Here is a 15,838-nt window from a genome sequence, read left to right as displayed (position 1 = left end):
CCGCGGCACGATAAACCATGCAGGCTATTTCCTGGCTCCGGTGGTAGGGGACGGTTGTCCCTCATTCAAAATGAAAACTGGTATGTATGGTTAAGGCGATTATCTTACTATCTACTATGTATAGGCTATTTGGATTAAATAAAAACTGAGTGGATTAACATTACTGTCAAATCAAACGCCAGGTTTTCAAAATTTAGATGAACAATTGGATTGCTTCATGAGGGGAGACGGTGGCATAGTGGTATTGTCACCAGACCAGTAATCCAGAGTTCTAGGCTAATGCTCTGGGGACATGGGGTTTGAATCCCACCAAGGCAGATGGTGACATTTTAAATCAATTAATAAATCTGGAATTAAAAGCTCGTTTAATTATGACCATGCAATCATTGTCGAATGTTGCAAAAACCCATCTGGTTCACTAATGTCCTTTAGGGAAGGAAATCTGCCATCCTTAACTGGTCTGGCCTACATGGGCTCCAGACCCACAGCAATATGGATGACTCTTAAATGCCCTCTGAAATGGCCGAGCAAGCCGCTCAGTTGTATCAAACTGCTACGAAATTTAAGAAGAGGAATGAAACTGAGCAGACCATCCGACATCGACCTAGACACTGGAAATGACAGTGACAAACCCACCCCTGTTGACCCTGCAAAGTCCTCCTTACTAACATCTGGCAACTTGTGCCAAAATTTGGAGAGCTGTCCCATAGATTAGTCAAGCAACAGCCTGACATAGTCATACTCACAGAATCATACCTTATAGACAATGTCCCAGACTCTGCCATCACCATTCCTGGGTATGTCCTGTCCCACCAGCAGGACAGACCCACCACTGTGGTATACAGTCAGGGGGGAGTTGCCCTGCGAGTCCTCAACATTGACTCCAGACCCCATGAAGTGTCATGGCATCAGGTCAAACATGGGCAAAAAAAAAACCTTCTGCTGATTACCACCTACCACCTCCCTCGGCTGATGAATCAGTGCTTCTCCATGTTGAATACCAATTAGAAGAAGCACTGAGGGTAGCAAAGGCACAGAACGTACTCTGGGTTGGGGGAATTCAATGTCCATCATCAATAGTGGCTCCGTAGCACCACAGCTGGCCGAGGCCTAAAGGACATAGCTGCTAGACTGGGTCTGCAACAGGTGGTGAGGGAAAAACCTATTCGACCTCGTCCTCACCAATCTATCTGTCGATGACAGTATTGGTAGGAGTGACCACCGCACAGTTTTTGTGGATACAAAGTCCCGCCTTAACATTGAGGATAGCCACCATCGTGTTGTGTGGTATCACCACAGTGCTAAATGGGACAGATTGCGAACAGATCTAGCAACTCAAAACTGGGCATCCATGAGGCGTTGTGGGCTATCAGCAGCAGAATTGTATTCAACCACAATCTGTAACCTCATGGCCCGACATATCCCCCACTCTACCAGTAACATCAAGCCAGGGGACCAACCCTGTTTCAATGAAGAGTGCAAAAGGACATGTCAAGAGCAGCACCAGGCATACCTGAAAATGAGATGTCAGCCTGGTGAATCTACAACAGAAGACTACTTGCATGCCAAACAGCATAAGCAACATGTGATAGAGCTAAGCGATTCCACAACCAACGGTTCAGATCTAAGCTCTGCAGTCCTGTCACATCCAGTCGTGAATGGTGGTGGATAATTAAACAACTAACAGGAGGAGGGGGCTCCTCAAATATTCCCATCAACGACAGGGGAGCCCAGCACATCAGTGCAAAAGATAAGGCTGAAGCATTTCAGTCAAAAGTGCCAAGTGGATGATCCATCTTGGCCTCCTCCTGAGGTCCCCAGTATAACAGATGCCAGTCTTCAGCCAATCCGATTCATTACATGTGATATCAAGAAATGGCTGAAGGCACTGGACACTGCAAAAGCTATGGGCCCTGAGAACATTCCGGCAATAGTACTGAATACTTGTGCTCCAGAACTAGCCATGCACTGAGTCAAGCTGTTCCAGTACAGCTACAACACTGACATTGAACCAGCAATGTGGAAAATTGCCCAAATACGTTCTGTGCGTAAAAAGCAGGACAAATCCAACACGGCCACTTACCGCCCTATCAGTCTACTTCCAACCATCAGCAAAGTGATGGAAGGGGTTGTCGACAGTGCTATCAAGTGGCACTTGCTCAACAATAACATGTTCATGGATGCTCAGTTTAGGTTTTGCCAGGGCCACTCAGCTCCTGATCGCATTACAACCTTGGTCCAAACATGGACAAAAGAGCTGCATTCCAGAGGTGAGGCGAGAGTGACTGCCCTTGACATCAAGGCAGCATTTGACTGTGTATTGCATCAAGGAGTCCTAGCAAAACTGGAGTCAATGGGAATCAGGGGAAAACACTCTGCTGGAGTCATACCCAGTGTAAAGAAAGATGGCTGTGGTTGTTGGAGGTCAATAATCTCAGCCCCAGGACATCACTGCAGGAGTTCCTCAGGATAGTGTCCTCAGCCCAATCATCTTCAGCTGCTTCATCAATGACCTTCCTTCAATCATAAAGTCAAAAGTGGGGATGTTCACTGATGATTGCACAATGTTCAGCAACTCATCAGATACTGTAGCAGCCCATGCCCAGATGCAACAAGACCTGGACAACATCCAGGCTTGGGCTGATAAGTGGCAAGTAACATTCGTGCCATTCGAGTATGTATGAAATGAGTTTCTGGAGCAATATGTTGAAGAACCAACTCAGGATCAAGCTATTTTAGATTTAGTATTACGTGATAAGAAAGGGCTAATTAATAACCTTGATATAAAGGAGCCATTAGGAAATAGTGACCACAATAGGATAGAATTTTACGTTAAGTTTGAAAGAGATATAGTTCATTCTGAAACTAGGGTCTTAAATCTGAACAAAGGAAACCTATGAAGCTATGAGGGGCAAGTTGGTTATGTTGGATTGGGAAAATGCATTAAAAGATTTGACAGTAGACAGGCAATTGTTAGTATTTAAAGAAATATTACACAGTTTACAACAAATATACATACCTCTGAAACACAACAACCCAACCGGAAAGGTGAAACAACTGTGACTGACAAAAGTTAAAGATTGCATTAGGTCAAAGGAAGTGGCTTATAAGGTCACCGGAAAAAGTGGTAAACCTGATGATTGGGAGCAATTTAGAATCCCACAAAGAGGACCAAGAAACTGATAAAATAAGGGAAAAGAGAGTATGAATGCAAACTAGCTGGAAGCATAAAGGTGGATTGTAAAAGCTTCTTTAGGTATGGGAAAAGGAAAAGATTAGCAAGGACGAATGTGGATCCATTGCAGGTGGAGACAGGAGAGTTTGTGGTGGAGAATGAGGAAATGGTAGAGAGACAAAACAATTACTTTGTGTCTGTTTTCACGGAGGAAGACACAGAAAATCTTCCAGAAATACTAGGGAACCAAGCTACTTGTAAAAATGAGGAACTGAAAAAAATTAGTATCAACAGAGGTAGTACTTGAAAAAAATAATTGAATTGAAAGTTGAAAAATCCCCTGGACCAGATGAGCTACATCCCAGTGTATTGAAGGAGGTGGCTATAGAGATAGTGGATGCATTGGTGGTTATCTTTCAAAATTCTATATATTCTGGAGGGGTTCCAGCAGACTGGAAAGTAGCAAAAATATAACCCCACTATTTAAGAACAGAGTGAGAGAGAAAACAAAGAACTACAGACCTGTTAGTTTGGTGTCAGTTGTAGGAAAAATGTTAGAATCTAATAATGGATTAGCTAACTGGACACTTGGAAAATAATGATATGATTGGGCAGAACCAACATGGATTTATGAAAGTGAAATCATGTCTGACAAACCTCTTGGAGTTTTATAAGAATGTTACTTGTAGCATAGATAAAGGAGAACCAGAGGATGTGGTGTATTTGGATTTTCAGAAGACTTTCGATAAGGTCCCACACAGGAAGTTAGTAAACAAAATTGGAGCACATGGGATTGGAGGTAATATACTGCAATGGATTGAGAATTTGTTTACAGACAGAAAACAGGGAGTAGGAATAAATGGGTCATTCTCAGGATGGCAGGCTGTTACTAGTGGGGTACCGCAAGGATCAGTGCTTGGGCCATAGCTGTTCACAATCTATTCAAATGATTTGGATGTGGGGACCAAATGTAATATTTCCAAATTTTCTGAGGATACAAAACTAGGAGGGAATGTAAGTTGTGAGGAGGATGCAAGGAGGCTTCAAGGAGACATGGACAGGCTAAGTGAATGGGCAAGAACATGGAATATAATGTAAATAGGTCCGAGGTGATCCACCTTGGTAGAAAAAACAGAAAGGCAGAGTATTTCTTAAACGGTGAGAGATTGGGAAATGTTGATGTCCAAAGAGACCTGGGTGTCCTTGTTCATGAGTCACTAAAAGCTAGCATGCAGGTGCAGCAAGCAATTAGGAAGGCAAATAATATGATGGCCTTCATTGCAAGGGGATTTGAGTACTAGAGTAAAAATGTCTTGCTGCAATTGTATAAAGCCTTGGTTAGACTGCATATGGAGTATTGTGTACAGTTTTGGTCTCCTTATCTAAGAAATGTTATGACTGAGGTGGGAGGAGTGCACTGTCTTTTCTAGTTCAACTTCTCCACAGGTCACAATATATATTTAAATGTTTACCCAGTTACTGATCTGGTCAATCATAGACTCTACTCTTTATCCCAGAATAAAATACACCAGCCAGGTTTCTTTAATAAGCAACAAAATTATCTCCATTATAAAACAAGACATAACCAGTAATGGAGAAAAGCATTAACACACAGAGTGAAACATGAAAGTTCCCTTTTACCTTAGCCCTGCCCCCCACACAAAATGGTTAACCGAGAAAAAAAAATAGAGATTTTCTTTTTAGAGCTCTGTTACAAAAACAGACAGAAAAGAATACTTGGCCAATTACTTGTTAATTCTTGAAGAACAAAGAGAAGATATGGAAAGATCTCAGTTGATCCTTTTTTCATTTGGCGTCCCAAATACAAGTAGACGGCAGTCACTGGGATCTTTCTCTGGAGCCATTCATTCAGGTGGCGTCGAGGATTTATCCGACAGGCTTTTCCAAAATCTCAGGAGAAATGTGGCAACTGGGATTTCAGGCAGACCTTTCAGGAGGAATACATCATCAACTTCTCTATTTTTTACAATTGTTTCTAAGAGATTCTCAAGGAAATAGAAAAACTGGCAGTCTTTTCAAAGAGATCAAACAGGCTGAGCTGGGGTTTTTGTCCTTCAGGTTGATTTTTTAAAACTCCAACTGTCTGTCCAAAGTGAAACCAAAAACAATCTCAAGAGTCAAGCCTCCAGACCCCTATAAATCTTGACCTGTCACTTCTCTATAAACATCTCCCCCAAGTCAAAAAAACCCCTGCTGGTTAATTATCTGAAGACAGGTGACTTCCAGTAAGTTGTTTGCAAACCAAGTCCAAAAGACTTTACGATGACCTCTTTTTAAAAAAAAACACACTAAGTCTAGCATCTATGGAATCCTTTTTTTTCAGTTTTAAAACAAAAGTCATCACATTTTAACATAAAATGGAAGTACTGTTGTAATAGGAAGGATATACTTGCCATCGTGGGAGTGTAACAGAGGTTCACCAGATTATTCCTTGGGATGGCGGGATTGTCTTTTGAGGAGAAATTGCAGAACCTGGGTCTGTATTCTCCAGAGTTTCAAAGAATGAGAGTGATCTCATTGAAATTTATAACATTCTTACAGGGCATGACAGGGTGGATGTAGATAGAATGTTTTCTCTGGCTGGTGAGTCTAGAACCAGGGGACACAGTCTCAGAATAAGGGGCAGGTCATTTAAGACTGAGATGAGGAGGAATTTCTTTACTCAGTAGGTGGTGAATCTGTGGAATTCTCTACCCCAGAGGGCTGTGGAAGCTCAATTATTGAGCATGTGCAAGACAGAAATAGATAGATTTATGGATACTAATGACATTAAGGGATATGGGCATAGTGGGGAAAAATGGTGTAGAGGTACATGATCTGAATGATCTGTTTGAATGGCACAGCATGCTTGAGAGGCCAAATGGCCTACTCCTGCTCCTATTTCCTATGTTCCTATGTTCACCCAAGTGCCAGGCAATGACCATCTCAAATAAAAGAGAATCTAACCACCTTCCCTTGATGTTCAATGACATTACTGTTGCTGAATCCCCACTATCAACATCCTGAGGGTTACCATTGACCAGAACCTGAACTGACCAACTACATAAATGCTGTGTCTACTGGAGCAGGTCAGAGGGCTGGGAATTCTGCGGCAAGTAACTCACCTCCTATCTCCCCAATGCCTGTCCATCATCTACAAGGCACAAGTCATGCGTGTGATGAAATAATTTCCACTTGCCTGGATCACTGCAGCTCAAAAACACTCAAGAAGCTTGACACCAGCCAGGATAAAGCAACCTGCTTGATTGACACCCCATCTCCCACCTTCAACATTCACTTCCTTCACCACCGATGCACTGTGGAAGCAGTGTGTACCATGTACAAAGATGCACTGCAGCAACTCACCAATGATTCTTCGACAGCACCTTCCAAACCTGTGGCTTCTACCAACTAGAAGGACAAGGGCAGCAGATGCAATGGGAACACCACCATCTGCAAGTTCCCGCCAAGCCACACACCATAATGACTTGGAACTATATCGCCGTTCCTTCACTGTCGCTCGGTCAAAACCCTGGAACTCCCTTCCGAACAGCACTGTTGGTGTACCTACACCACAAGGACTGCAGCAGTTCAAGAAGGTAGCTCACCACCACCTTCTCAAGGGCAATTAGGGTTGGGCAAGAAATGCTGGCCTAGCCAGTGACGCCCACATCCCATGAACAAATAAAAAAAATAAAAATTCATGTCAGTGTACCAATATAGGGAAGGCACAAAGACCTGGAATTTTTTTCTCTTCATATAAAAGCGTGTTAGGTTGTTAACAGTATGGGCTGAAATATATACTCCCGACACCAAGAGTGGCGGCGGGCAAAAACAAATAGCAGCCCGTCTGTGCAGGCCGCACATGATATTAAGTGCAGCGGCTCATTTAAATAGCCGGGGCAGACCCCCCCCCCCCCCCACCAATGGCGTGGACGGGGCGGGCTGCCGTCCCCGGCAATGGCGTCAACTGCCTGCGCGCAGACCCTGATGCTATTTTTAAAGGGCTTTGAGCCCTGCTGTTCAATTTAAATATTTAAAGATACATTGCTTTAAAAAAATAAATAAATGTATCTTGCCTCTCTCCCACCCCCCCCCCAATAACCATAGAATTAATTACCTGCCTTCTTCCCCCAAAACACTTGCTTTGTCCACCTGACCTTCCACCCCACAAAATGCATAAACTTTACACGATAACCCTTTCCACCATCCCCTACTCCTGCGCTGAAAAACTTACCTGCTCCCTCTCCCCGTCAGTGTTCCGCCTGGGTTCCCCAGATGGGGATCCTAAGGCACAGGAGTGCCGGCCACCGGCCCAAAGATCGCACCAGGACAGATGGCAGGAGCATAACGGTAATTAATTTGTTTATTTAAATTAATTTAAATATTTAAATAGGGCTCCCATTGCCGAGCGGCGGGGGTGCTACCACGAGGTCTCACCGCCATTAGCAATATCGGGCCGGGCCTTCCCGGCTTTGGGGTGCTTGGCGGCCCTCTCCCAGAGGCATTTTCCGCCCCCCCCCCCCCCACCCACCCCGACGTCAGGGGCTCAGTAAAATTCAGCCCTATTTGTAAATTTTCACCAATGTATGTAGGAAGTATGTTGGGCAAGCTATTCCTTTAGTCTAGTCTAACCAAACACTAATATCACCATATTGTCGCCACACTTCTCATCTCTACATTCAGTTACATGAGAGCTTCACTCTTGCTTGTAACATTATGGAGTATTTTTGCTAAATGAAGTTAACAGAATGTGTAATGGAATTAAAGAGAGCATTTGATGTTTGGCACCCATCATGTTTGTGCTGTGAGGTTGCAGTTTCTGCACATAATTAACGATTGATCACAGTGCTTCCGTTTGAGTGACTACCCATAAATTACCACTTCTCAATTGTACCACTACACATCATTTAGAAAATTCAAATTCAAAACCATTGTTTTTTTTATGTATTTCTGCCAGTCTACTTTGACTCCCAAAAGCATTATCAACACATCAGCTACTTGGCTTAGAAACAGTAATCAGCACTGTACAGTTGTACTGCATAGTAACAATAAGCCTTATTTACATGAGGAGGAGAGAAAGTGTTCACAAGAACATTCAATGCCTATCATAGTGAATTCTAAAAAAAACGTTAATGGTTATTAACTTATTTTTATTAACTATTATAGTTAAAAACCTTTTGTCCCTTTCTCCCTTCCTACTAACAGTTTAGGATTTGTGCCCTCCATAATTCTGCATGGGCAGTGACAGAAAATTGCCTGGTGTTTAAAGCCACAGGCACTTGTAATTCTGTTTGGACATTTTTTCAGTATTATATGTGGTAGAGGCAAGCACCAATAATAACACCACATTGGAAGAAACTTTGTAGCAAAACTTAACTGAAGTAGTCAGGTCTGATCAAGCAGTCAAGGTCCTAGACCACACTTACAAGTGGGCAGAATTATGGCAAATTAAATTCCATACAGATAGTTGCCACATTGGAAGAAGAAAATGTGGGGTGTGGGTGGATATAGTTGACAGATTATTTGAATTAGCTAGGGGTGAGATTGAAAAAGACCTTCAAAATGACAGTACACTCAACGTTGACCAGTGAGATGTATTTTATTTTATTTTTATTTTTATTTTATTTAGAGATACAGCACTGAAACAGGCCCTTCGGCCCACCGAGTCTGTGCCGACCAAGAACCACCCATTTATACTAACCCTACAGTAATCCCATATTCCCTACCACCTACCTACACTAGGGGCAATTTACAATGGCCAATTTACCCATCACCTGCAAGTCTTTGGCAGTGGGAGGAAACCGGAGCACCCGGCGAAAACCCACGCGGTCACAGGGAGAGGCAGAGCAATTCAGTAAAGTGCAAGTCTCAGGATATCATGCTGAAATTGTCTATTCTTTTGTTCAGACCACAACTAGGTACTGCCTTCAATGCAGGTTACTGTGGCACAAATTAAACATCCAAGGGTGGAAAGTGTTGTAGGGAATTGTCACAAGGCTGATCCCTGGTGCTCGGATACTCGATTATGAGGAATGTTTTAGAAAACCACTGATGTTTCATTATTGAATTCAGGTGAATGAAAGGAGATCTTACAGGAGTTTATTAAATACAAAGCACAACAGATAAAGATATCTCCGAGCAAACCGTGATTGCAGTACTCGGGTCATAGATTCAAACTAAGAAAAGGCAAATTCCTAACTATTATCAGCACGCACTTCTTCAATCAAAGATTATACCTGGAAAGGTGCTTCTGGAGGGATAATGGAGGTGAACCTTTGGAATTACTCAAGATGCAATTGGTTGCTGAGTTAGCGGGCACCATAGATTTTAGTGGGAAGATCAGCTAGCTAGGTCAAAGGACATCCGTAACTATCTCTGTGAAATCTACAGCGTTTCTAATGGTAATGATGCATAAAGTAAAAATTAAATTTAGTGGTGTGTGTATGAGACCTCACTTCAGTTTGCTATCAAAATAAGATAAATTGATGTTCAAAAATAGGACTGAACATCTTAAAGTGTGTCAGAAAATTATATGGTTCTATTCCATCCAACATGCTCTGGAAATCAGCAATTACATATCATTAGGTTACTTTATGCAACCTAAAAGTGTTACATTCCAGAATCCTGTGGCTGTTTATTAGCATATTTACACTAAGATATCCTTAGAAGTTGTATCTCATTACATTTCAAACACTCATTATTTGACACCTCCTTGCTGAATCTGTCAATGTTCTTGACATTTGATTCCGAATGATTTTGTTCTTCCCCAGCTGTCAAAGCTCTGCAGAGCTAACTATTTAATACTCGTACACATCATCATTATAATACCATCTTAGTGGCAGTTTTACATATCTTATGCTGACTTATCTGACAGAAATGTTTGGAGTAAAACACCAACTACAGAGGCAAAAGTTAACAATATCTTTGCAAAATGCAAAATAAAAACTATTGAAGGCCCAAATGACAAATTATTTCATAAATAGAAACATTGCAAATGAGGAAATATTAGGGCCTTGAAATTCAATCGCACCCAAGGTAGATGCTGTTCCCCAACACTGACCCCAGCTCATTCCCCACCCCCAGGGCAGAAAGTGCTCCAGGAAACACCTCTGCTGCTAGTGGGACAAGGTTTCCAAGAAGCTTAGCTCCTAAGATGTGGCTGCAATGCCTCGAAAGGAAAGAATATTGCTCCTTTAGGATGGGCATACCCAAGAAGGGTGACTGCATATTACAGACAAACTATCCCTCCCAGGCACCAGCTCAGATGTTGGCATTTTCCATGGGCTAGACAGTCAGTTAGAGGATTCTGCTCATGGTGAAACACCAAACACCAGTGACCAGCAGAACAATGTTAGCCCAGGAGAAAGCCTGCCAGAGGGGAAGGCCCAGCACTGCTGAGAAGGACAGAGATGAGGACTTTGAGGAACCAGCCTGAGAAGGAAACTTTACACAGTTAGCTGAATGGGGTATTAGGAGGTATGCCAAGCAGCTTCAGCAATATGGCTGAAAAATGGAGCAAACTGCATCCAATCTCTGTGGTCTCAATTCAAATGACATCGCCACTCTGCAGTCTACCCATGATTGTGTGGTCAGGGATATTGCAGCCAGGACCTCAGAGCAGGAATCCCACCTTAGTATGATAAGAAGCTTTGGTGGAAATTCAGACAGCTGCATGAAGACCCTTCAATCCATGTTGAATGGAGTGGTGAAAAATGTGACAAGAACTTATGCAAAAGATCTCTTTGTAAGTTCTCAGGGCAGGGAGTCAGTGAGCTATGAGCTGATCCTTTACATCCCTATCTGCAAGGTGCTGATGCAGTCCTCCTGCCTCTGCTGTTCCCATTCCTTCCCCAAGTCTTCCTCATCTGATAAAACTGCTGTTGCTACTGTTCTGCCTACTCCAAGTCTTGCTCCAACCAAAAGAAGAAACAAGAACACCCATGGTAAGTACAGAAAACTTACTAAATAATTGTAAGGCAATAAAAATGTAAAAGTATTGATATGGAAGATGGAAACTCTCCTGGCAAACCAGGTTGCAAAAGATCTTGTGATCCAGTGATCTGCAGCTGAGCCCCTGTTTATACTGCTTCAGATGCGCAGCAACACCAATCCCTGCAGACTTTTCTGGAGAGTCCTGGACAAGGTGGGGCATCTGCGATTTCAGATTAAAATGCTGTGGTGGCAGGGCAGCTCAATTCAAAGGTCCTGAAGCAGCAATTTAAAGAGGCTGGAAATAAGCATAGGTAATGAAAGCAAGTACTGCTTTAGAGCAGCAGACATCTTGTATGCCAAAGTTATAGCAAGAAATACATTAAATTAGGAAGCTTTTAATGCTCAAACCCAAAAGTGATTGCCATAAAAATGTCTCCCAAACCTCAATCCAGCTTTCCCTGACTGCAGTTGTGGTCCCTTTAAATATCACTGACAGTAGCAAAGAGGTCTATAAGCACACATAATGAGGCAGTGATATGAAAATTGCCCATATTGTTTTAGTTCCCAGCATTTACTATGTATATTAGGGTCTTTAGGGTTGCCAAGGCAATGCTTGTTTAGCATTATGCACTTTTCTGCACTCATGATTGCTTTACAAACAATATTTAAAATCACCAGCATATTCTTCCATGGCCATATGTGGTGTAAAATGAATTCAATCAAGATGGTACTTCTTAAGTGTTATCTCAAGGTTTGAACAGGACAGCCCACAATATAAACAAGATTAATACCAGCCAGTGAGTAGACTTAATAACTAGCTTCACCATCTTATTTATTGTTGCTTCATTCTTCTCCCTCTCCTGCACAAAAATATTTTGCCTATAGCCCTGAGCTTGTGAAGTGGTAACATCAATATTTTACCATGCAGCAAGTGCCAGAAGAAAATGACAAAATTGTCTAAGCAAATTAGAACTGATAGTAACTGGATTCAGGCAATGTTCTGGTTATCTGTAACTAATCAAAGGATAAATGTCATGGCATTTTAGTTGACATTAAGGTGGCTCAGATGTAAGAAAAATCATAATTCTGTTTACTAATGATGGACGTGTGCATTACCTTAAAGTGGTGCAAAGTCTGAAGGCATTTGTTTCGGAATCAGCTCATTATCAACATTTATCCCCCACACATGGGAGAATTATATAGCCCTATATTCTTCAACAGAAATGATTATTGCATTAAATATATGCAGCTATAATGCTGCACCTAAATATATGATTAACAAGGTAGAACAGATAAGTGATTAGAAAACAGAAAAATAAAAATAAGAAGGGGCAGAAAAGAAAGAGAAAATAATTATCTTTGAAATACTGAAGAGAAATCATTTTAGGATTATTTGAGAAAAATGCATTTACTCAATCAAAGTTCATTTAAAAATAGACATATGACAGAACAATCATAAAGCGCTTGTCAATCTGTGTTGTACTTTTAATTTCTGTGACAACCCAAAAACAACAGAATGATTAATGATTTCTTTTGCATCTATTTAAGATAAGTCACTCAAACTGAACATTAGTAAGCACATTCTTTACTTAAATATGGCAACATTCTAGAATATGTTTAGCTTTTGATACTAATATTTAACAGTTACATTGACATCATTTTGATCTGCTGAATATTATTGGACGAGAGATGATTGAAAAGATGGATGAATTGATTGGACAGAATTTTTGAAAAATAAAATGTCAACACTTCATCAGTTACTTGTGAATTTCTACTGCTGTTAGTGGCTAACAATTACATTGCATTTGATAAAATTCTGATTGAATTGCATACTTTCCACTCAGAAAATACTGTAAAGTGGTGAATATTTGTACCTTAATCCAAATGGAAGTAATGGTTAATGCCATACTGTGCTCACTTTAAGTTTTTATATTGTGATCACAGTGTAAGTGCTGCTGGGACTGGATTGTGTGTGCCAACAGAATAGTGAGCTGGCCTCACTGAGTATTGTGAGTCCAGCACATGGATGTAACTTAAATAAGCTTCCTGCAACAATGTACCTTGTGCAGGGATTGTGTCTACATGCTCCAATTTGATGGAAATGCAGCTACTAAAGTGGAGCTGGCTGCATCTTGCCACACACATATCCAGACTCTGAAACACAACATGGCTTCATGATTATTTGTTGACATGTAGGTTAGCCTACAGGTTGGGCATATGCCTGTTACGGTACATATCCCCCATCGACTTACTCTCAAATACATTTCTTTCCTGTATGAAAATATGGCACAAAATTGAAGGAAGCAGGTTCCAATTTGGAAAAGCCTCACAAATGAATGATTCCCTTGCAGGAGGTCACCTTAGGAATCTTAGCATGAAGTGGCTAAAGAAAAGTAAAGCAGCAAACTTCCCTCAAGCTCAAGGCAAATATCATCCTGCTTTGGGGAGTGAAATTAGTCTTCGGAAATAGCATAAAGTGGACAATAACTTTTTAGCAACTGTTTTACATTCCGCCTAACCTTGCTTTCGATTGAAGGGAACAGAAGGGGAAATCAGACAGAATGTAAAACAGGCTACCAATTCACCATGGCCTGTTCTGCACTACTGTCCAGGTGAACTTCATTCCCCCTGGTGTCTTCTTATCCATTCTTCTTACCAATGTTTGCAAGCACCAAATCTTGAGAACCTGAGCCAGAGAAGGTAGCACTGGTTGAGACAGAGTGAAGAGCAGCAAGTGATTATGACTGATTCTTAGGAATCAGATGATTACTTGAATGGAATCTATGATTTTCTTCACTCTTGAAAACCCTACCACCTGGAAAATGATCTGTGCCATGTTGAGCTGATGCTCCTGTCCACAGGGAAACAGGACATCTGCTACTTGCTTGAAACATCTATGGACATTGAACTGACAAATTGGGCAAATTTCACCAGGCATGGCTTAGAAGGATTTTGTACTGTAAAAATTTAACGCATCCACAGAGAAAACCTCCAAGAGATGAAATAGTGACAGTTTTCTTTGTGAAGTACAAGAACAACTGCCTGGGCCTTTCCTGGGGTAAGAATGCATCCTTCTTTCTTGTCTCCTCAAAAATACTTCTTCTTCATTGAAATTCAGGAGTGCTTTGTCCCCCTCAAAGGAATTCCCATTCTACCCACTTTGCCCTGTTGCAAGTGAAATAGTAATCAGAAGCAAGACTGTCGTAGAGGAAGATTTAAGAAATATTATGCATAAATGTAGCACCTTTCATGTCCTCAGGGCCTCCTACAGCACTTAACAGCCAATGAATTACCTTATTTTTAAAAAAGTAGTCAGTTTCTACCTGTTTTATCAAGTTTCTAGCTTTCGCCTAACTTCATGACTGATGCTCAGCAGCATGTATAACTCCCAATGACAATGCTGAACTTATTGAATCCAAAATTCATTGTATCACATAATAATTTTTCTTTTTTGTTGTTATATTCTATCAGGAGCAAAGATAAAAACAGATAGAAATAGGATCTTATCTTGAATGTCTTGAATGATACTGATACATTTCACTCCCTAGGTGTGTGCAGTTTTTGATTATTATTTGGCTGATGTAGCAGAAACTTAATTGAATATATAAACTTTATGTAATCTAAATGCATACCCTGTTCCTTGATGTTCTCCTAGAATCAGTGGAAACAAACGTTTAATGTTTGCTGCCTAGTTAAGAAAAAAATTATTGTTCTGTTTTCTACACAATGTTCTTACTATCTCACAATAGCATGCCGATTAGAGTTTTACTGGAATTGATGCCTTATTGCCGAGTAGCAGACTGATTTTAAAATCACAGCTAATCTACAGTATAAATCTTACAGGGAAATTGAAAAGTTTCAATACTTCTCCAAGAAGAATCTTGTTATGCCAAAATATTCCATCAGTTAACCCATGATATAACTCACTTTTTGATTATAATGTCCCCTTCATTGCCACTGTGTCAAAATCCTGGAACTCTCTACCTTAGTTGCACTGTGGATGGATCTCTACCACTTGAACTACAGTGGTTCATGAAAGCAGCTCATCACCACCTTCTCAAGGGTAACTAGGGCTGGACAATAAATGCTGGCCTCGCTGGCAAGAATAAATATTAAAAGTAATGTTTAATGAAAATAGGGCCAAATGGTTTTAACAAGCAATATATTTCAAACGTGCAACAAACAACTTGCATTTGTATAGTGCCTTTACTGTAGTAAACCGCCCATTGACACCTCACAAACAAAATTTGATACTGAACCACATAAGGAGATATTAGGACAGATGACTAAATCTTAGTTGAAAAGGTAGGTTTTAAAGAGCATCTTAAAGAAGGAGTGGGAGATAGTAAATACACAATGGTCAAAAGAACAGGTCAGGCAGTATGGAATGGCCAATCATTAGACAGAACTTGTGTCTATACCAACTGGATGTTAGGGATCACCTGTGAATAGTGCAGAAAGTAAACTCTGGTTGAGAGAACTACACATCAGTAACAGAACCCAACTGATTTTCCTTCCATTGAAATTATGAGAGGAAGATGCACTCTGTGAGGGGCATACAATCCTCTGTCAGGTTTTATTTCTGCACTCCACCCAACTGATACCCAATGCCCAGTTAGTAACAACAAAAATCTAACTCAAAATCTTACACACTGGTGTATATTGTATGGACAAGGGAGTGGATTTTTGCAATAAAATCAATCTTGAAACAATAAGATTAAATAAACA

This window comes from Heterodontus francisci, chromosome 18 (assembly GCF_036365525.1).
Source record: "Heterodontus francisci isolate sHetFra1 chromosome 18, sHetFra1.hap1, whole genome shotgun sequence".
NCBI lineage: Eukaryota > Metazoa > Chordata > Chondrichthyes > Heterodontiformes > Heterodontidae > Heterodontus > Heterodontus francisci.
This window is presented reverse-complemented; position numbering follows the sequence as displayed.